The sequence below is a fragment of the Erpetoichthys calabaricus genome, chromosome 4 (assembly GCF_900747795.2).
Source record: "Erpetoichthys calabaricus chromosome 4, fErpCal1.3, whole genome shotgun sequence".
Lineage (NCBI taxonomy): Eukaryota > Metazoa > Chordata > Cladistia > Polypteriformes > Polypteridae > Erpetoichthys > Erpetoichthys calabaricus.
The window spans coordinates 267,349,232-267,371,806 of record NC_041397.2 but is presented as its reverse complement, the minus strand read 5'-3'; positions in this window follow the sequence as shown (position 1 = coordinate 267,371,806).

Here is a 22,575-nt window from a genome sequence, read left to right as displayed (position 1 = left end):
ATCAGCTATGGTGGTATGCAATAAATTGGACTGCTCTGGATTAAACACTAATTGAAGTAAATACATGCTTAAGGCACCAAGGGAAGGGGGCATCACTGAGTTTTTTCCCCCTAACTATCATAGCCTTAACTCTTTCACTGCCACACTTGACTTTAGTTAAATTTTTTGTAATTGTCCTTATCTGCCATATTCAACTTTAACCTGCATTGGTATGGTGAGTGATTAAGGTTTAAAAGATCAATTTGAAGGTGTTGTCAGATATTCTATTTCCGCCTCATGGCATCAGAGTTTCATTCCCAGTTTAAACAAAGCTGGCTGGGTCTGCCTAATGTTTAACTCATAAGTTGATTTGGGTAACAGACACTCTTAAGCTCTTCATTTTATTATTTCTTTTGCTGATTTTTCACACTTATAAGGTAAGTTTTAATTTCTTTTTTCAACTTCAGCACCTTTTGAATCTTAATGTAAGAGCTGCGGGTGCACCATTGTTGGTAATGTTTAGGGCATCAGTTGGTCTTAAACCTGCCTTGACATGGGGCATCACAGAAACTTTCTGTACTCCAGGTTCAAAGTTTATTCATTTATTTATTTATTTATTTATTTGTTTGCTTTTCCTTTTCAGCTTAAACCTAAGTTTTTCTTGTTTAAAAAAATAATAGCAGCATGACTGGATTACTGTTCTACTAGCATTGTTCTACTAGCTAATCCCTACTAGCATCACAAAAGTTGTAGAGTAACCATTTTGTTTTTTTATTTTAACAATTAAATCAAGAAACTTTAAATGTTACTACTTTTCATTTTGCTTATGTCTCTGCTGGTGAGGGTATTCTATATTTTAAAAATTTTTAAATCTGATCTTTGAATTGGCATAAAATAAGTTCATTTTAACATACATAAAAAGTCTACCTACATAAATACATACTGTTTGTTTATTCATAAGCCAGTTTAGGATTCTAGCAACACAGAACAGAAGGCAGATATCACCCCAGACTTGGCGAAGACCTGTGCTCACTCAAACTGGGGTCAATCACCAGTCCACCAATTTTATACATCTTTGAGATTGTTTGAAAAAACAACATAAGCAGGGGAATCCATGGGCTAAACATGAAAGCTCCACACTGTTTTGTCATGTAAGGTCCTAGGGTGACCCTATTTTCTCTTTTTTATGCTTTTTATTGTGTAAACTTTAATAAAAAGTCAAAAATTCCATATACTTACTACTCTGTGATCAGGCACTTTAGCACTTCCTCCCCCTTCCCTTCTACATCTGTAACCTCAGGCAATTAAACAGAGAAAAGGAGCAAGCTGGAGCTAAGTTACACATTTAATTATGTATTATTGATAAAATACCCCAAAATATTAAAGAAGCAAAATATTATGTGAATATTGGCAGACCATACCCTTACAGCCTAAGTAGCAGTGCATCTTGCATCCATAGGTGGCTCTCGACTGTCTTCATCATGGTCTTTTCTTCATGGGCAGACGGTGAGATAGAGTTAAAGACCAGGTGACCAATTTTATGTCTTTCTTACCACAAAACACAAACCAATGGGGTGTTGTAGTAAAGAATGGCGTCTGATTAAAAAAAAATCATAAACAGCCATACTTTTGACCAATAGAATTAATCTACCTGCCCCTTACTGACCAGTTACCAATGAAAGTGCTCAGGTTCAACTCACCACCCAGTGAGTTTTGCTTTGTTTAGTGCGTTTATGGTCTTCCTGTGGTGGAAGGTTTATAAGCTCTAAGTCCAAACACAGTCACCCTTGCCAAGTTGGTCTGATACTGTACATGCTTCACCCCCCTCACCTTAAATTTCACATCCTGAGTTAATCCTAAAAAATGTATAGGTAAACATCAAAATACTGCTGTTCTCATCAATGAAGTTAAACATGCCTCCTGAAACACTACTTAATATTATATTTTCTTTGTCTAGCTTGCAAATAAAGCCATACAAAATATTTATCAACTTATATGCTAGAAATCACCATACACAGAGACAGCAGCTGGGTATGACATTTGTATACTAGATAGATAGATAGATAGATAGATAGATAGATAGATAGATAGATAGATAGATAGATAGATAGATAGATAGATAGATAGATAGATAGATAGATAGATAGATAGATAGATAGATAGATAGATAGATACTTTATTAATCCCAAGGGGAAATTCACAGATACTGGAGGAGGATCTGTGAGGTAGCAACAATTAACCACTGCACCTCTCAAATTTAAACATGGCTTGCCCCTAGCATCTGCCCCTCACTGATGCCGCTCTTCTAGGAAAATGTGGTTTAGTGGTCAAGGTGTTGCAAAAGGTTGTTGGTTTACTGACTTACTGCGCTACTTGAAGCACAGTTATTTAACCTACCAGTGTTCCTGCTCCAATACAGATATGGAACAAATTATATCATTCTGATTACTAAGTGTTTTTCAATAAAGGCTTCAGCTAAATAAATAAATGCAAAGAAGTTCATTGCTGCATTAGGGACTTTAATCACTGTTGTATGGCACAAACAGCAAATGTTTCGCTTCAACTTATCATTCTGGAAGGGTATTAAAGGACAGTGTGTTCCACTGAGTGGGACATTAAACACAGCTCATCTGCTGGATCAGGTACAACATGATTATCACAGGCGTGTTACCCTTTCACTGTTTTCCAAATGCCTAATTTAGAAAAACTCAATTACAAGTGAGATCCCTTTGGTTGTTAGTAATTTATTCTGATCTGTCATTAGAGAAGAGAATCTGCTCTTGTTGAAAAAAAAATGTACTTTATCGCCAACAAAATCTTATTGCTAAAAGCCAAAAATAGGAAAGTTGCATTGTACAAGTGATCTGAAATAGCAGCCTCGGAAACATACACTTATTCAAAAGCCCATTGTATCCCATCTGTCTTGCTGGGCCGGAGTGCCTGCAATTGAGAAGATGACACTAAATGGAAAAAAGTCAGTTTTCAATTTATATTTGACCTGCGAACGAGAGTTTTTTGTTGTACTGGTTTACCTTTAAAGACAAATAAATGTGAGAAATAATTCCATAATATATAACACAACATCTATGCTTTCATTACAAAATTGTAGATATTTGTTTCGTCTTTCTTCTTATATCAGTTTACTTAGGCTCTGTGACAGTGGTACAGTGGTTAATTCTTTTGACTTTTGGTTTTGGCATTCCAGCCAGGGTGCACTGTCTTAAGTTTTCATATTCTCTTCAAGTCCGCATGTGTTTTCTCCTGATGCAATAGTTTCCTGCCACAATGCAAACATGTGAAGATCAGATCCATCCTTCATGTACTGTATATGTACTTGAACAAAAATCTCCTACTCTGGGTGGGGAAACCTTGCATGGGAGGCTATCTATCTATCTATCTATCTACTGCCTTACACTTGATGCCACTGGAACAAATTTGAATTGGAATAAGCAAGTGAAATAAATGAATTAGTGAATGCTTCTGCAGACTTTCTCTATTATTTCAGTATCATTATTATGAAAGATTATTGTGGATCAAATGAAATATTATTATGGATGAAAGATGTGTGCATTATTCCTGATATAATCTCACTAGTCTTTCATACACCTCTTAATTTGTACTTCTCACAGTATGTTATAACCAGACATCCTATAAACATTCGTAGTTACTTCTATACTCTGTCTGGCTGTGGGCAGCAATATTCACAGAATCAGGTCAAATGGGAATATTGTAGATGTACATCCCTAGAGATTTTACTGACTTGTGTGCATTAATTAATCCTCCTGACTTAATGCTATTTGGAAATATAACTGTTATTCTAGACAGTCAGGTGACATTTCAAGGAAGATGACTACTTAATTTGAGTGCTCTGTACCCCAACAAGAATTCCACCAAGTGCCTCTGCCTAAATAACATAACTGAGGTTCTCAATGTCATTTTTTTCAGTTGGCTAACTCAATCCATCTTAAGCATTCTGCAGCGTTTAGCTTCCCTAGAAAAGAAATACATTCTTGAAATTGGTGGTTCCTGCATTGAACATAGAGGAGCTGAAAAAGGCATATATTAATTGAAAGTGATGACACTAATACAGCTCATAAAGTATAGGCTCCGAAAGCTTCCACACTTTACAAAATGGCAAATTGGAGTCACTATGGAATGAGATTTCTGTGTTCATTGTGATAGTGATTGACTTCTTTAACATAGAAATACATTGAAAATCACCACCTTACTCAAGAATGTGAATTTCCCATTGGGATTAATAAAGTATCTATCTATCTATCTATCTATCTATCTATCTATCTATCTATCTATCTATCTATCTATCTATCTATCTATCTATCTATCTATCTATCTATCTATCTATCTATCTATCTATCTATCTATCTATCTATCTACCTATCTATCTATCTAGTCAGTTTTATCAGATTCCCCTTTGCTCAAGAAAAATAACTATTTAATGTAATTGCTACTCTTTTATTTTCTCATTTTATTTTCCCATACTGGCTAAGATACACTTTACTTAATCTGTAGCAATTCTAATATTGCTGAGTTATTGCAAGAGTTTTATGGCTAAGTTTTACATTACTTAAGATATTTTTTATCCTGTTGCCATTTTGTCCTTTTTTATTTAATTTTTAGATGTTGGTCTTGTATTTTTCAGCTCAACTGATTAACATTGTTGTCATTTGTTAGTGGATATAACTGCTTTGTCTTTTTCTTAGTTTCTTACTAGTCCAATGAAGAAATACATAGCTATTTTTAAATTTTAAGAATAAAATTATCCTTTATTTTATAAAGTATTCACTTAAATGTATCCATTTGTTTCTTAACATCCATTACCTCTGTGAATGTATCTGTTTCTTTAAATGTTTTTGTATCTGTTTTTAATGTGCCTTTTTATTAAATATATAAGCCATGGTACATGTCAAAGACAGGTCAAAGAATAATTAAATAATATTTGCCTTCCTTTGTTCTACGTGTACACTCAGCACTTTCCTCTGTATTCACGTAACTTTACTGGCACATCTTCTGTTGAGCGCATTCCCATAAAGGTTGCTTCTCAGACTCTCTCATTATTTTCAAGGTTTCTTTCAGTTTTATACTTTCTGTCTTTGAAGGCGTCTCCCACTCGCACTTCCTCTTTTAATCGCATCAAGAAAACCAAACTAACCAATCAGATTGCTCGGAGGCAATGGACACACAGACCTTAGTGTTTTTTTTAATATAGTAGATATATAACAGTGGTAGGTTACATGTTTAGTGATTCACCCATATATTTTTGCTATAAAAACTTTGTTTTCTAAATTCACTTATGATTATTAAAGAATATCAAATCAAGAAAGACTTTCCATCTTGTTAATACTTTAACATACAATGTTAAAGAACAAGTTGTAGAAATGTCTCCTGTTGTGTTCCACAGTTTATTGAGTTTCCTCATTTCCTGTTTGAATAAAGAAAATCACTCATTATCAGAAGAAATTCTAAACAGCATTCCTCTGTCCATGGACCTTCTGATTCTATTTCTGCTCTCTTCAATAAAGTTTTTCATGTTACTTTTGAACTTTCTTCTTATCTTAAATTTGTCTCATTTGTGTGGCCATCGCTTATTGGATTAAGTGAGTTTTAAAATGTTGGGTTGTGTTATCTTTCCTCATGTTCTTTCTCTGCTGTCTCAGAAATGATCAATAATGTCACTTCAACATGGTATGAACTTAAAGCTGGTGCAGATTCTAGTGTACACTCCTTTTGTTTCATTCAATTTAGATAATGTGATTGATCTATTTATCTGTCCTTAATTATTTCTTTTTTATCAGAAGCCAATTAAGAATTAGGTACAAATAAAGGCCAAACAAAAATTAAGCATCTTCACTCATGCCAAGTGCACCTGTTGTGTGTCGGGTATGAAGTAGATCCATCCAGTTACTGAACTGACTACTCCAATCTAGGAATTGTGGGGAGTCACAGCCTTTTTCTGGCAGCACAAGGAACCAGCCTGGAATCAACCCAAGATGAAACACCAGTATGACAGTACACACATACTGTCGAAACACACAACCCAGGGCATTTTTGAGCTGCTAATTAGCCTACATGACAGGTCCTCTGAAAATGGTAGCATGACCAGAATGCATAGAAAAAAGCACAAAGAGAACTGTACCCAGTAAGTAACCATGCAGAGATTTCAACCAAGTCTTCTCTGGAAGACAGCAGCAGTAACTACTGCACCACCTTTAAATTAGTTACTTTAATAAAATGATTACAGAGAAATATACAAAAAACAAGATTTGAATTGCCTTGGGTCCACACAACATTTTTTCAGTTTTATCAAATCATAAAAAGTAATGTTTAAAGAAACAATTTAAATAAATTATGTATTTAAAAATATAATACAAAATTATTCTAGTTAAGAAATTCATTGTGTTAAAGCTTGCAGCCACTGAGCCACTGCCCTTTTTAAATAGGCACATTTAAGCAATTAATTCTGCATAAAAGGAAATACTTTTTAGAGGGCTCCCCTGTAAGAGGGGCCTGTGAATCCGTGGAGATTTTTTTTTTATCTACAGCATCTTGCTGGCTGGAGTTTTTATTTTTCTGTCCTCCTAGGCCATCGGACCATAGCATTGGACTTACCATTATAATCGTTAAGACACAAAATTTAGGATTCTAATATATCTGTTACTTGTCTATCTGTATTATGTAAGTATATTGATTTATTCTTAGTTACTATTTGATTTATGCATTTGTTCATATTCTCATTTATTTCTAAGTTAGTTTATTTCTAACTTTTCCCATTAACATCTCATTTTGTAAAGCACTTTGAGCTACGTGTTTTGAATGCTATAGAAATAAAAGTAGAATGGAGCTGCTTAGCATGTAGTTACTTTCACCAAAAGTATGTTTAAAATGCTATCATTTATGTTTTAGACACTATAGGCTGGTGTATAAGAAAGGGGACTTCAAACCATAAGATGTCCATTTGAGTTATTTCTACTGGCTCACTTAGTTACTCAGGGAAGTCACTTAACCTGCCTGTGCTTCAGTTTTAGGGAGTACAGTACAGAAGAGTATATACAGACCTATTAGTATACTTCTGTTAAGTGATCACTGTATAAAGGTCCTATATACAACACTATATGCATGTAGCTACTCACCATGGACATTTTGCTTTAATTGTGTATTATTTCAAATAAACAAACATGTATATTTTCAGTTAGAATTCAATAATTTGTAAGTACCTTTTAAAATACTGCTATAGTTTGATCAAAATTAATAAATTCATAGATACCCAATACTTTTTACAAGTTCACCAATAGAAGCTGTTAAATCTTCTCAACTTCGGAACTGAATCTATTTCTTTTTTGTCTGTCATAAGTGTATATCGTATTTGCCCTGATTTCTAAAATATGAATCATTCCTTTTAGACTTAAGTATGTGTCACTGCTCAACACACAAAGTTTGAATCTTTCACTGGAAAATTCTTTTGGATTGTTCTTCCATTGAAGTGACAGAAATAGTGATAAATAGTAAGCATGATCAGCCAGAGAACATAGTGTCCTACAAACTAAGCCTCTGTTCATAAGAGCTGCTAATTAATTTCAGTTCAAAATGAACATAATCAGGTAACGTATTCAAAAAGAAAGATAATATTGCTTAAGAATTTTTCCTTTTAGTCACTTTAATTAAAAATAATGATTCATGAATGTGCATCTAATGGAGCAATATTATAATAGTGAGTGACATGTTGATATGGAAGGTAGCTTGTGCATTTAGATTCATTTCTCATTTGGTCATTTATCTTGTATTTTCAAGCAGAACCAAAATAACAAAGTTCCTGACAGAATAGGCATCTATGGTGACCAAGTCTGGACAATAGCAAACAATATCAGAAACATCCATGAAATTATTCTGAAAAACATCCATGTGCCAAGTCATTCAGTCGTATTCTGACAATGCCCCAAACACATGTAGTTATGCTAAAATATTATTAATTAAACCACTTCCAAAAAACATTGTCATGAACTAAAATTAAATATGTTGAGACGGAAAGACCATTTAAATTGTAGATCCATCTCTCATTGTTACGTTTATATTCAAAAACCACAACTAAAACACCTTAGAATTATTTAGCGGCAGTCTGTGAAACTGCACAGGACTGAACTTGTGACCAGTGAATGGGAGGGGTTGGGGGAGTGTCATCAGTTCAAATGCTTGGCTGTGTTTAAGCAGGCTCCATTTTTGTTCATGAGAGTTTTTTCGGGATGTAGCGTATTTAACAGTAATTTAGTAAAAATGCATGTGTCTGGGACGTTGTGAGCATATGACTGGATAACTTGATGTGTAGATTATGCTACATAAATAACGTGTGATTTTTTTTCAAGGATTTTTTTAATACTGATTGTTGTTTTCAGTGTTGGTTTCCATAGATACTTATTCCATCAGAAACTTTGTTGTCTACATTCTGCATTAAAGTAGGAATTTCTGCTGTCACTATAAACTATATGGGGATAGTAAAACATAAAAAAATATTTTTTTTAGGTGAAGCATTCCTTTAAAGGTCAAAAAAGAAGATGATACATTTTATATACCCAAGCTATTACCTTCATGTCAAAGCTTGATGATGGGAAAACAGATTTTATTTATATCTTTGTGTATGTTTTCAGGATGCTAAAGAGACTTTGATTTTGCAACTACATTTAAAGAACAACTCCACTAGTATGAGCAGTTTTTAATGGGGAAGTAAACCTGATGCAACCTCATTTTCATTCCGACAACATTGGACACAAGACAGAAATATCACAAGTTATGCTCACATGTAGCCATGTAAAGCAGATTTAAGCGGTGCCAGTCAACCTAACCCCTGCATGGTAGATGGGTGCAAAAAATTCACTCGCTCATGATGAGATTGTTGAAACACCACACAGACAGTGAGTGATCAGTACTATGTGTAGAGTCATTCTATGAAGTGGTAATGCCAATTACTGCAGAAACGTCTGTAAAAACATATCCGATAAAACATTTAGGCCTATGTCTTTTAGAAATTAAGATAATAAAAAAAAGCTTTGCTTTTAAGGGACCTAAATTTTAGTATTTTTGTTTATTTAGTAGAGCATTAAACCAAAGATCACTGACTGTTGGGTTAGAAAAACTGTATATCCGACAAAGAACAGGTTATAGAACACCTTATACTTTCAAGAGGCTTTGTAAAAGGATGTGTCTTCAAGAAATGGAGAAACTAGAGAATCTAGAAACTGGAGATGCTGAAAAGCAGAGCCATGTGCCACAACCAGGAAAGGCGAGTACTCAGTGAAGGTCCTATAAGAAACTGTATTTACTATGAAACGTTCCCATTTAAATTAAAATTTAAAAAATGGTTGGGGAAATAAGGTTCCACTATATAGGGAGATTGTAATCTGTAATTTTTAAATTGTAACTCTATGACTTCTAGGATACAACCTGTATTTACCTGGTGACTGTCTGAGCGCAATAGCTGGAAACAATCTCATTGGACTTATTTATTTATTTATTTATTTGATGTCTGGTAATTTAACGGTATGCCTTCATCTTAAACAATAGGAATACTGTAAAGTTATCAGTAAATATCGCCAACCTGATCACGTATCACAAGCGAATCAGTGCTGCCTCTCTGCCTCCATCTACTGGAAGAAAAATATTGTGCTATTAGAATAGAGAGGCAGGTTTTTCCACAGTGTACATAGGCTGCTTGTATTTGAGTAATATTTAAATTTGTATTATATGTGGTGACCTACAAGATCAATATTTATATATATATATATATAATTTTGGTAATTAGACTACAAGCATGTGAAATGACTTGCTCACTCCATGAGGGAAGTGGAGATTAAACTAGCAACTCTGTAGTTTAAAATCCAATACAACCACACCATACTTACTGAATTTTTAATTCATTCTATATTTATTGTATTGTTGAGGCCATGGGCCAAGGTTCTCCACTTCTTGAAAATGAATCAGCCTTCTGTCAAAGATATAAAGAAGACAATATTCATCATAAGCATTTCTGCAGGTTGTGTTCTTTTAATATCATCTCCATCCCCATATCTTGATGCTGCAGAATTCTCCCCATACAGCTTCAGGTTTATTATCAAGCATCACATCTGTTGAAATTGCAACATTGCAAGGAAGGAATCCCAAATTTAATGAAGTTAACAGACCTCATACAACACATGTCATCTTTTCAAAGTGCCAGTAACAGACCACACACTCTACTGCAGACTTTGGCAGATTTCAGGCCTTGCCTCTTCTACCTAGTGAGCTTCTATCTCAGAATAAATATTGTGTGTTTTGATTCAGTTATGACCAGCATATAATTAAATATTTTGAAAAATTTGCTCCTAATTTGATTTCGTTAATGCACTTTAATTCAAAGTGTATTTATAATCACACATTTACCTTTTCAGTTGTAGTATATAATATTTTTTTTAATTCAGTTTACGATTTGAGACTTTTAAAAATCGGAGAATATTAGTAATTAGCAAAATAGTGAAAGATCTGTACCAAAAATTAATACAAGGTTAATGCTTCTGTTAATGTAAAAAAAATTGCTTTGTTTCTGACCATTAATTTATACGTACATTTGAGGGGAGACCCTAAAATTCCCAGAATCAGTCAAAAGCACGGGTGTAGGATGTAGCAATCAATTATGCCATTAGGTATCATAAGCCCAGAATCTTGCTAATTAGTCCAGCGAATGCCATCCTGCTGATTTTATAGTGTGTATTTATGAAAACAACTGTGTGCACAGCCTCTAAGATGAAAAAAGCACAAAGGGTCGAACATCAAAACAACAATGATTGCATTATTTGACTTTGATGGACTTATTAATAAAGAGTTTGTTCCCTGTGAACAGACCATTAATCAGCAACATTACACTGAACTGCTGAGGTATTTGCGTGAAAGTATTAGGAAAAAAACGTTTAGAACAGTGGCACATATAAAACTGCATTTTGCACCATGACAGCACACCTGCACACACCATTTCACCATGACAACACACACTGCATTGTCAGTCAAAACGTTTTAAACAAAAGCAATGTGTTTGTTGCTTTGCGCCATGCAAATTCAATAGATCTCGATCCCTGTGAATTCATTTTGTTCCAAAAATTAAAACTGAGACTGAAGAATAAGATCATTTGCTACCATGGAAGAAATCCAGGAAAAAATTGCAGGAGGCTCTAGACACAGTAGCAAAAGATGAACGCAAGTATTTTTCCTGGAATGACAGGAGTGCTGAGCAAAGTGTATTGCATCTCAAGATGAATATTTTGATGGGAACTAAAATGGAATTGTTGAAAGTTATATAATAAACAGTTCTGAGAATGTTTGAGTCCCTTGCATACACATTCTCAAGCCTACTTAATCCATTTCAATGTCATGGCGATCTGGGATTGTATCTCAGCACTGAGCCATAATGTAGGAAACAACACCAAACAGTTCTCCACTCCACACTCTCACTGGAGCCAATTTAGAATGACAAATTAACCTAAAGCCAATATCTTTGAAATTTCGAAAGGAAAACCCATACAGACATGGAGGGAACTTATAAACTCTGCACAGAAAATTACAATGTGCAGGATTCAAATCCAGAACGCTGGATGTGTGAGGCAGCACCGCTAACCACTGCACGAATTGCTAGCCTGAACCAAGCAGTATTCATTTCAAAACATAGCTCTGCTAAAATTCCCAAACTCTACAAGCTGAGAGCATGTTAAAGGATAGGTTTGGTATTTTTCTAGTCAAAGTTATTTCTTCATAATGATGGTATATATTCATTTTCCACTTGAAATTGTGTTCCAATGTGAGGCATTTTTTATAAATTAAAAAAATGCCTGTTCCTGAAGTTTAAAATGACAAAACAAAGCAATAGCCTTTCAAAATTACTGAATACATCAATTTTTCAAGCCTTGAATGTTATTCCAGTGCTAACCATATAATTCTAATACTAACTGTAGGGCATATGAGAACATGAGAGTAACCATTAAGAAGAATATTAGTGAGGCTAAAAGGCAGTTGGAGAGGAATATAGCAGATAAGGCAAAAGAAGACCCTAAGAGATTATTTCAGTATTTTAGCAGTAAAAGAATATTCAAGCAAGAGGTGAAGTGCATCAGGAATAGTAAAGCGGAATTAAAAAATACAGACAGTGAAATAGAAGATGCTCTAAACTCACATTTTTCTGAGGTCTTCACAAGTGCGGAAGTGGATAACCTCCCAGTAATAATAGGGACTACTAGGGAGGTACTGATTGATTTAGAAATTCCAGAGGGAGAAGTACTGCTCAGATTAAATAGGCTGAAATCAAACAAATTACCAGAAACAAATAATATTTATCCTCGAGTGCTTAAGGAGGTTAGTGAGTATATATATAAAACACCAACACATATTTTAAGGAAGTTACTGCACACTGGGGAAATTCTGAAGTACTGGAAAATGGCAAATATTATCCAGTTATATAAAAAGGGTGACTGAGTGGATCCAAGCAACTTTAGGCCATTTAAGCATAACCTGCATCACAGGGAAAGAAATGGAAGGATGAGACTATTCAGGATGAGACTGAGTAACACATGTCAAGAACAGGACTTTTTCTGAACAGTCAACATGGGTTCAGAAGAGGCAAGTCATGTTCTTCTAGCGTGCTGGAGTTTTATGGGGACACAACAAAAGGATATAATCAACGTAGTGCACATAATATTATTTATCTTGATTTTCATAAAGCATTTGAAAAGGTTCCTCAAATAAAAGAAGTGGGAGTTTGGGATTTACTGTGTAGATGGGTGAAAAATTGGTTAAAACACAGGAAGCAGAGGGTGGTAGTTCCATAAACCTTATCAGATTTGGGTGATGTTAAGAGAGGCACCCCTCTGTGGTCAGTGCTAGGGTAGATGCTTTTTTAAAATGTATTTAAATGATTTGGATAGGAATATAAACAACAAATTTACATTTGCAGAAGATACCAAACTTGGTTGATTAGCAGCTAATCCATGCAGGGGACACAGTGGTAGCGCTGCTGCCTCACAGTAAGGAGATCAGGTCCTCCCTGCGTAGAGAGTGCTTTGAGTAGTGAGAAAAGCACTATATAAATGTGAAGAATTATTATTAGAATGCTATGAATCATTACAGAGGGCCTTAGACAGCAAAGATTTGTGGCAGATGAAACTTAATGTATGTAAATGTATATTACATCTAGGAACTAAAAATGTTAGATTTGAATACACAGTGGGAGGTCTGAAAATTGACAGTGCATCGTATGAGAAGAATTTAGGAGTCATAGTGGACTTGTCACTATCAGCTTCTAGAAAGTGTTCAGAAGCCATTACAAAGGCTATCAGAATGTTAGGTTATATAGCACTCTGATGTGTGGAGTACAAGTCCAAGGAGGTTCTGCTCAAGCTTTATAATGCACTGGTGAGGCCTCATCTGGAGTACTGTGTGCAGTTTTGGTGTCCAGGCAACAAAAAAGGACATCACAGCACTAGAAAATGTCCAGAGAAGAGCAACTAATCTGACTCCAGGACAACAAGGGATGAATTATGAGAAAAAAATAAAGAAGTTGAACCTTTTCAGTTTAACCATCAGGAGATTATGAGGTGACATGATTGAAGTGTTCAAAGTTATAAAAGGAATTAGCACAGTGGATTAAGACTGTAACTTTAAAATACGTTTAACAAGAACATTGGGACACCGCTGGATACCTACTAAAGGTATATTTTGCACAAAGTAACTAACTTGAAAAATATTGAACTTATTATTTAACAACTGGGCAACCTGATTAGCTCAATCCCAAATATCTTCCTTTGCTATGAAATAAAAGCTCAGTGATATTATCGTGTCTTTTTCTGATATGTTGGAGCTTTGATCTCTCTTATACTTGTCTCAAGCAAAGTTTCTATAATTTGTGGCTCATGGCATATGTTTGTTGTTTTAGAGCAAAGTCAAAATGGACTCAGAAAAACACAAGTATCATGCTATTATTGAATTTCTAATCCTAGAGACCAATAGGCATTTTAGACTTGTTCAACCCTGGTCAGTGTGTTTTAGGACCAGTCCCCTTCATATGGCTACAGAATTGCATTGTGGCAGGATATTTGCTAAAAAAGTTTCATTCTTGTTTGGTTTAGGTCTGGATATTTTCTTGGTCATTTATAAACTTTGAATGTATTTTTTTTCAGTCAGCCTTCTGTAAATGTATTTGTATATTCAGGCCTATTTATTGTGGATTATCCGTTCTGCTTTATCTTCAATTCACTGACAGATGGTCTAACATAATGCTGTTCATTTCTCTGATATAAAACAGAAATTATGTTTCAGTCAATGATGAAAGCCTTCCAGTTTCTGAAGCAGTAAAAAACCTTAAACAGTTTGGCACTGCTAATACCATACTGGAAGTTCTCACTCTGGAATCCTTTTTTGGTATGGTGAGACAAATTACCATTTTATAATTAGTAATTTGTAAGGTTTGTGTTTGTGTTTTACTTGATAAATTGTCACAGCACTCTGTGTCTGCAGTTAATGAAGAGTGTTATAAATTAAACTGAACTGAATGGAACTGAACTTCAAAAACCTTCAGACATGTCTCATCTGTCCATATAGCAGTACATTTCCCTTGATGTCTTGGGGATCATTTAAGTAGTTTCAGCAAACTGATGTTAAGCATCAACTTTTATTTATTTTGTGTGAATAGTTAGAAGTTACTTTTATGGAAAATGACAATCAGCGGTGGCAACCCCTAACGGAAGCAGCTGAAAGAAGAAGACATTAGAAGCTACTTTGGATATACTGTAACTGTCAACTAAAAATAAATGAAATAACAATAGTTATCAGAGAGAGACAATATAAAATAATTAATCCTCATTTAAAATATAGTACAGTATACAAAGAGAAGTTTAATTGCCACAGCTTAAAAAAGTCACCTCTTAATTCCATTAACAGTAAAGAAAATAAAATGCAGAAAAGAAAAAGGAGTGAATATTGGGACTGAGCAAAATTCCCACTATAAACCCTATTCGTTATTTACCAAGACAAGCACAGAAACCATTTCCAGTTAACTGTTTGGTTTGAGGTTTTTATAAGTGAATAGCATTAAATAGCAGACTGGATAGCCGTGTTGAGCCAGCTGAGGAGACTTTTTAATAAGACTGTAACTGTAAACTTTTGATGCTGGAATTCGATCCAAGGTTGCTTTGATGCCCTTCACCATGCATATAAAATCCTTCTCTAAGAACCAGTCATCCATCAACATTACTTTTAATGTAAATAGTAATATTAAACCTTGCTGATTCAAAATCTTTCCTGGCTGAGTTTTGCTCATAGAAAAATATATATGCAGGTATTTTATTAACCTTGTATTATGATATTTGACAAAATAATATGCTTCTTGGTTGAGCTATGGCAAAATGCTTTTTCCTGTTTGGTGTGATTTTTCAGTTACCTGGAACACACACTTCAAAGCATTTTTTTTTTTTTTTTTTGCTACTCAAGGGAATTTTTTTTGCTACTCAATGTTTGCACACTTAAAGAAACAGGAATCCTTCTCATGAACTAACTTAGATATTTATTTGGATTCGTGGGGTCAGAAACAGCCTGCTCTGAGCCGAGGAAGATCTTATGCGGGTCTGGTTTTATTACGTTTTTATGGTAACAAGACAAACTTTGGAGATTAGCACTGTTGCAGTGTGCGGACAATCAGAGGATCAAGACAAGATTAAGTTCAGTTGCAGTGTTCTTCTTGGAGTCGGAGAAGAGGAACAAATTTGTGTACTAACTTAGACCACTTCGTGAGCAGGTTTTACGGACTTGTGATGGACGATGGGTGATGTTATAACATAAACTAAGCACGAATCAGACAGGTTGTTATAGATATGATAAAGTACAAATACACCATTTAAAAATATCAAAACCATATTTTATTTTCATATTTGAACTGAAATATAGCATGATACTGAATCAAATATATTTAACTCAGTGCCACAGAAAAAGACAAGCAATCTTCAGTAAAATGACGTAGAATTAGTGTATCTAATTAAGAAATCACTAATCTGCCAATTCGGAAAGTGTGAACTAAAAGATGCTGCTAGTTTTCTCCATACTGTATTCCTTCAGAGTATCATGGAGGTATCTTTGCAAGTGTTCTCTAGATCTAAAATCAGAAATCTCACACTATGTATTATATAATATCTGTGATCTACTGGGAAGTATGCATGGTGATGAGGCATTCTTTATGAAAAATATCTAGCCTCCTACTACCCTGATAGGAAAGGCTTAGTGGGCCACTCGTGGTCTGCTAGCAGCCAAAATGGATCCACCAGCATTTACTCTGAAGTTCTACACACCGGCTATTGTTTTACACATTTTTTGTCTCCAAACTTCTCCTTTCAGATGCAACCCTCTATGGTCAAATATAGCAAAAAGAAATGAAAAAAGAGATATAATTAATATGGGATAATAAAAGACCAAGAAGGAATCAATTAAGCAGTGTTTAAGGTAAACACAATTAAAGCTTACATCATGAATGTTCTTCTGCATTCATTCTGTGGCGTTTTGCTGTCCCCATTTCTGTCACAAGCACCTTTCAGAAACCAAGACACCTCCCGCTGCAGGTCCTCTTCATTATCTTCCTTTGTGGTGAGTTTTCTCCTGATTGCCCTTGTCATCACAAGTATTTTTTGTGAACTTGTTATCTACCCCAGTGCACTGGTAAATACCATTGAAATAATAAAGACATACTTATAATACTTTGGCTCTGGGGTCTGTAAAGATTGATGCTTGTTAGCTTGAAGCTCCAGGTCGTGAATCCATATCCTTAAGAGACGCCACAGTGTTGAGGGGGAGAGAAAAAGGAACCTCCATATCCACATATGCATTATTTGTAGGATCTTTTCTATATTGTCCAGTCTCCGTATGATGTTAAACAGTTTACTGGTAAGCTCCTCCTGCATCTTCTGCATCACCGTCATGGATGTTCTGATGTATAAAAGGGATTTATCAAAGATTATATATAAGTACAAGAACAGTAGATTACTACTCTATCTACTATGTCTTATGTGAAAAAAATATTCACCAGAAATGTTCTTAGGCATCACACTAGCCTTTGTCTGCAGCACTGTTTTCGGGTCTTTAGGTAGTTCTGGCCATTTTTTGGATAAAACCTCCAACAGTGAAGCCAAGCTTGTATGTGGAACCTATGTCTTTATTGCCCAATCCCGCAACCCAATCACTGTCTCATCTTCAGAACATTCTTCAGATATTTCGGTGAACTTGTCTTCTGGCTGAATAGTCCCAGTATCAGATCTTGCCAGTTCACTGTACGTGTCTGATGTTTCCTCACAATTGAAAGTATTCAAACTTGACTGTTGTTGAACAGTGTAGCATGAATGAGAGGACTCCACACTAGAAGATACATTGTGGCAACCCTGTTGAGCAGTTGAATTAAAACATGCTTGCTCTTCTGGCTCTGGCCTGTGGTTCCAAATGTAGAACATGTCCTGCTCCACTTTCTTTAGAATTGTTTGTCATTTTCACCAATAACTAGACATTTTATAAACTTCAGAGACTGTAAGAAAAAAAAAAGCAAATCTGAAATACAGAGTGGTTTCTGTACCTGTTGCATAATAATCACATTTAAAAAGACAAAGGCAACTTTACAGAAACAAACCAAACTGATCGTTCTGTAACGTTACGTATGCAGGCAGATTATTAAGCTCACTATTGGCTATATAAAAAAAAAAAAAAAACCTGCATATAAGGATTACAATACATGCAGCTCAAACTTAAACTTATTAAAGAGAAAGTCCACACAGCTAAAACAACAGCTCCGTAATCTTCATCTTTGTTCATTTTTAAATAACATGCTGATTAGTTTTAGCAACAGACAATTGATTCATAAACTCATAAATAGTTGAATGAGTACTCTGATAACGCATGCTTCTGAAGTATTTGATTGTTTGTAAGCATGAAGAGGCCTTTCTAGTCTCTAAAACCTTCCAAAGTGTATCTCTTGTTCACCCCTCGAGGCGCAGTAAACATCTTTGCATGTTTCTCCTAGATAAACTTGTTATGACTTTTACTTCCACTATAGCGAACTTCGATCATCTTCTAGGTACTCCGCCAGAGACCATGAGCGACCGCAGTGGGGTCGATCCGAGGACCTCACTAAACCATCCAATCGGCAGTAGCGATTGGCGGCATGCACAAAGGGCAGGGACTTAATCAGTGTCATATGGCCAACATTAGTGATTATTAGGGTCTTTCAACCACCCCCCCCATCCCCCCCCTCGTCATCCCTGTTTTGAGAATCAGGAGTGGTTGGGGTTCCCCTTGGTGTCTTCGCGATAGCGTATGGCCCTTGGGTGTTCATGCGAGTACTTTATGCATATGAGAACGATTTGCAAGAAGAAGGGGAGCCTAGATTGTCAAAGATTACGAGCTAGACACACTAAATCATGATACTATTATTTTTGCTACTGTTAAATATGCATTCATTAATAAATACATGTCCAGTCACAATAACATTTTTTGCACTCCTAGTTTGAATGTTTTATGTTAACACAAGTTTAAATCCATTTACAAATGATGAAGATATGTAAGACATAACCAACTTATTGCAAGGCACAAACAACCACATAATGGTGCTGAAACGTTTCACTAGTATAGCATTACACTGTATAACAGCAAGCAGTCCCATTACTGTGTTGCCATTCCTTGTCATTTGTGTATGTGTATCTTATGTGTGCATTTGTAATCTCAGAATGAGTGAATCTGTCCTCAAATAGTTTATTATAAAAATGCCTAAATCGCATCTTTCAATCTCCCATACTCCAGCCACTCACTGGTATCTAATGTGTCAATGAGCCGCAGAGCTGCGCGCCTTACCAGCTCAAACAAAAGTTGGAAACTTAGTTGCCGGTGGACAAATCGTTGACCACCCAACACTTCGGCATTTGGTGCATGGGTGCTTGTAGATTTTCCCAGCACAATTAGTAATAGTGTTGGTACCACACCCATCTCTAAAGAAAATACCTGCAGTGGGGTTTCCACTCGCCATTGGGGTATTACTGAAATTTTCAGTGCAGACATCAGACTCTGGCATGTTTTGTACTTGTGTCTGTTTCCTTTTGCTAATAAAACCTAAAATTGCCGAGTCAACATATTGCTCAATAACAATAGCATTGTTCAGTGATTCGCGAATGATTCGTTCTGTTTTAACAACTTTTCAGTGATTTTTTTAAGTTGATATCAGATTACATCAGTACAACAGTTATCCATAATATATCTATACTAATAAAAGGCAAAGCCCTCACTGACTCACTCACTCACTCACTCACTCACTCACTCACTCACTCACTCACTCACTCACTCACTCATTCACTCACTCACTCACTCACTCACTCACTCACTCACTCACTCACTCACTCACTCATCACTAATTGTCCAACTTCCCGTGTAGGTGGAAGGCTTAAATTTGGCAGGCTCATTCCTTACAGCTTACTTACAAAAGTTAGGCAGGTTTCATTTCGAAATTGTACACGTAATGGTCATAACTGGAACCTCTTTTTTGTCCATATACTGTAATGGAGTGCAGCTCGATGGCCATGGGAGGCGGAGTCGCGTATCGCATCATCACGCCTCCTACGTAATCACATGAACTGAAAACAAGGAACAGCCACAAAGAGCGCTGAAGAAAACATTCATTACACAATTGAGAAGGCAGCAAAACAATAGTGTACGCATATGTAAACCGTAAGTTTAAATTAAGTTTGTAGAAACGCTCCCCCTGCTGTTTCCAATACCATATTCGCGAGATACAAGAAGCAGGAAACAAGTCATACAAGTCAAACTTGGTACAGATCTTGTTCCGCTGTTTACTGTGACATTAATTTGACCTGAGGATCATCTCCTCTTAATACAGTTCTACGTAGTCTGGTCTTGATCCGCTGCTAGTACGATACAATCAAGTGGGCCTACACCCAACAGGCATACTACATGCACTTCATAAGAGGTCATCCACCTGAAGTGTATTCCAATGTTCAGGCTAAAGTGCCCTCCATGGTCTAATAATTCTGGCCTTCTAATCATCCCCTGTCTCTAATTTGCTATTTCTCTCTGACCACTTCACCACCTAATAGCTAATGTGTGGTGAACGTACTGGTACAGAAATGGCTGTTGTTGCATCAACCAGGTGGATACTACAAATTAGTGGTGGTTGAAGTGGCTCCCCACTCACTATGAAAAGCGCTCTGAATATTATTATTATTATTATTATTATTATTATTATTATGATTACATGTCCGGGTGTGTGACCTCATTTTAAGGCACACCACCACTCTTACTGGTGCTTTGAAAATGAAGAAGTTGACATGCTGCTTTTATGTAACAAAAAAAAACAGTTTTATTTTTGTTTCCTTATTGTAAGAACTGAAGCTCTGGATTAATGAGCATTTCCACAGTTCCAGTCCTTTTTTGTTTTTCATTTTTAGGTCCTTTCCAGCTGGCCAACTTATGAAGTAGCAGCTGTTTTGTTTCTCCGTGTATAGTGTTTTGTTTTCTGAGAGAGTTTGTTTATGTTGAATGACAGTCATCCATTGTTTATTAATCTTTTATTTTTATTTAGGTTTACTCTTTAGCTGGCTGAGTAGCTTTCCTGTAATGTTTTTTTTTTATGTGTGTTATACCTCACCTGCAAAATGCAACACATTTTTGTTTTTTTCTGTCCAGCTTGGCTTTTAATCAACTGTCTGTTTATTTTATACCTGTCTGCTTCCCTTCTTGGATAATGTATGAAATTGCTCCCAGCATCTGAGTCATCATACTAACAGTAGACAAGCTTAGGAAGTGCTGTTGTCACTTGGCATGCTGTTCAAACCAGCTTGATGAATTTGAAGTAAAATCAGTGAATAGCAGAATTGAACGGTTCAATACAATTGCCAACTGTGCCAAGTGCCGCTCTTATGTATAAGACCATGATGGCTATAGTAGTTCCAACACTGAAAGATATTAGAATAGTGTAAAAGTGTGAAATGAGAGCATGAAACCATTGAAAGTACAATTGAAACACAGAAAATTATAAACCTGTTGATTTGCTTAAATTAAGCAGGAAGATATAATCACACTCAAACTACAAAAAAGACATAGCAGCACTAGAGAAAGACCAAGGATGATCAACTACGCTGATTAGAGGACTTCTAAATATACAATATTAAGAAAGATCAAAGCAGCCAACTAAACATAGATGAAGTGACTGACAAGACATGAGAGACTTGTTTAAAATTACAAAAGTAATTACTGCTGTTACTTTCACCAAACTTCAACAACAACACAGGGAAACAGAGGAAAACTCATTAAGGATAAATTTTGCACTTACATTAGAACATTTTTCTCCTCACAGAGAACCACGGACAGCTGGACTGAGTCTCAAAGTAATTTGACAGAGCATGGGTCTTTATTGACCTTCAAAATGTAGGATTGATGAGCTTTGTTGGACTGAATTGCCTGTTCTCATCAAAATTGTTCTAATGTTCTTTAAAATCCTGATTTAGCCTAAGCAATAATTAAAATACAGTGGCTAATACTAATAATTTTGAGTCTGCATCATATTTTTAAATGTATTATATTGGTAAATTAGAAACTGACCCACAGCTGCTAAAATTTTAATTCTCCAAACTGAAGACATGGTCTGCTTTGTTGACTGCAGTGAGGTTGTGGCCAAATATACAAAAGTTCAACTAAATGGGAATAAGTGTTCTTTGTATATCTACCCATCCTTTCATTCCAGGTATCATCAGAAAAACATGTAAAGCCAGGTCAGATCTGGTCAGGTCAGGTTGGGGAGCACACACTGGTACAGCTCGTTTCTGCACCCAGCACACAATGAAACAGCTCGGGATCCTGGTTAGCAACCCCCTAGGCAGAAACATAGTCTAGTCTCACCCTACGGAAATGAACATCTATCTGCCACAGACAGGTGTTACATGGGCATCCCCTTGGCCTGGTCTAGCCACTCAGGTCCTCCACAATGAGGTTCCTGTGAGCTGGATCACCCTCTGGGGATTACGCCACATGGCCATAGTGCTGTAACTGAAACTCCCTCACAATGCAGGTAACGTGCCTTATTCAGGACTCCGTAAGTAACCACTCATTCAACACAAAGTCAAACCAGCGATACCCAAGGATTCTCCGAAGAGACACAGTACCAAAGGTGTCCAGTCTTTGCCTCAGGTCACTGGATAGTGTCCATGTCTCACAACTATATAGCAAGACAGGAAGCAACAGGACTCTTTTTGCATAGATATTGGGAGCACCACACACCCCTTTTCAGTAACCTCATGACCCCCCATGCTGTCCCAATCCACCTAATGACTTCATAGAAATAGTCACCAGGCACATGAATGTTGCTGCTGGGGTAAGTAAACCTTTTGACAAGGTCGACATTCTCTCCGCAGACAGACACACTGCTGATGTCTGTCTCCAAGAGGTCATTAAAGGCCTGGATTTTGGTTTTTATCCAGGACACTCACAAGCCCAGACACTCAGACTCCTCACTCAGTCTCACGAGAGCCCCTGTCAGAGCCT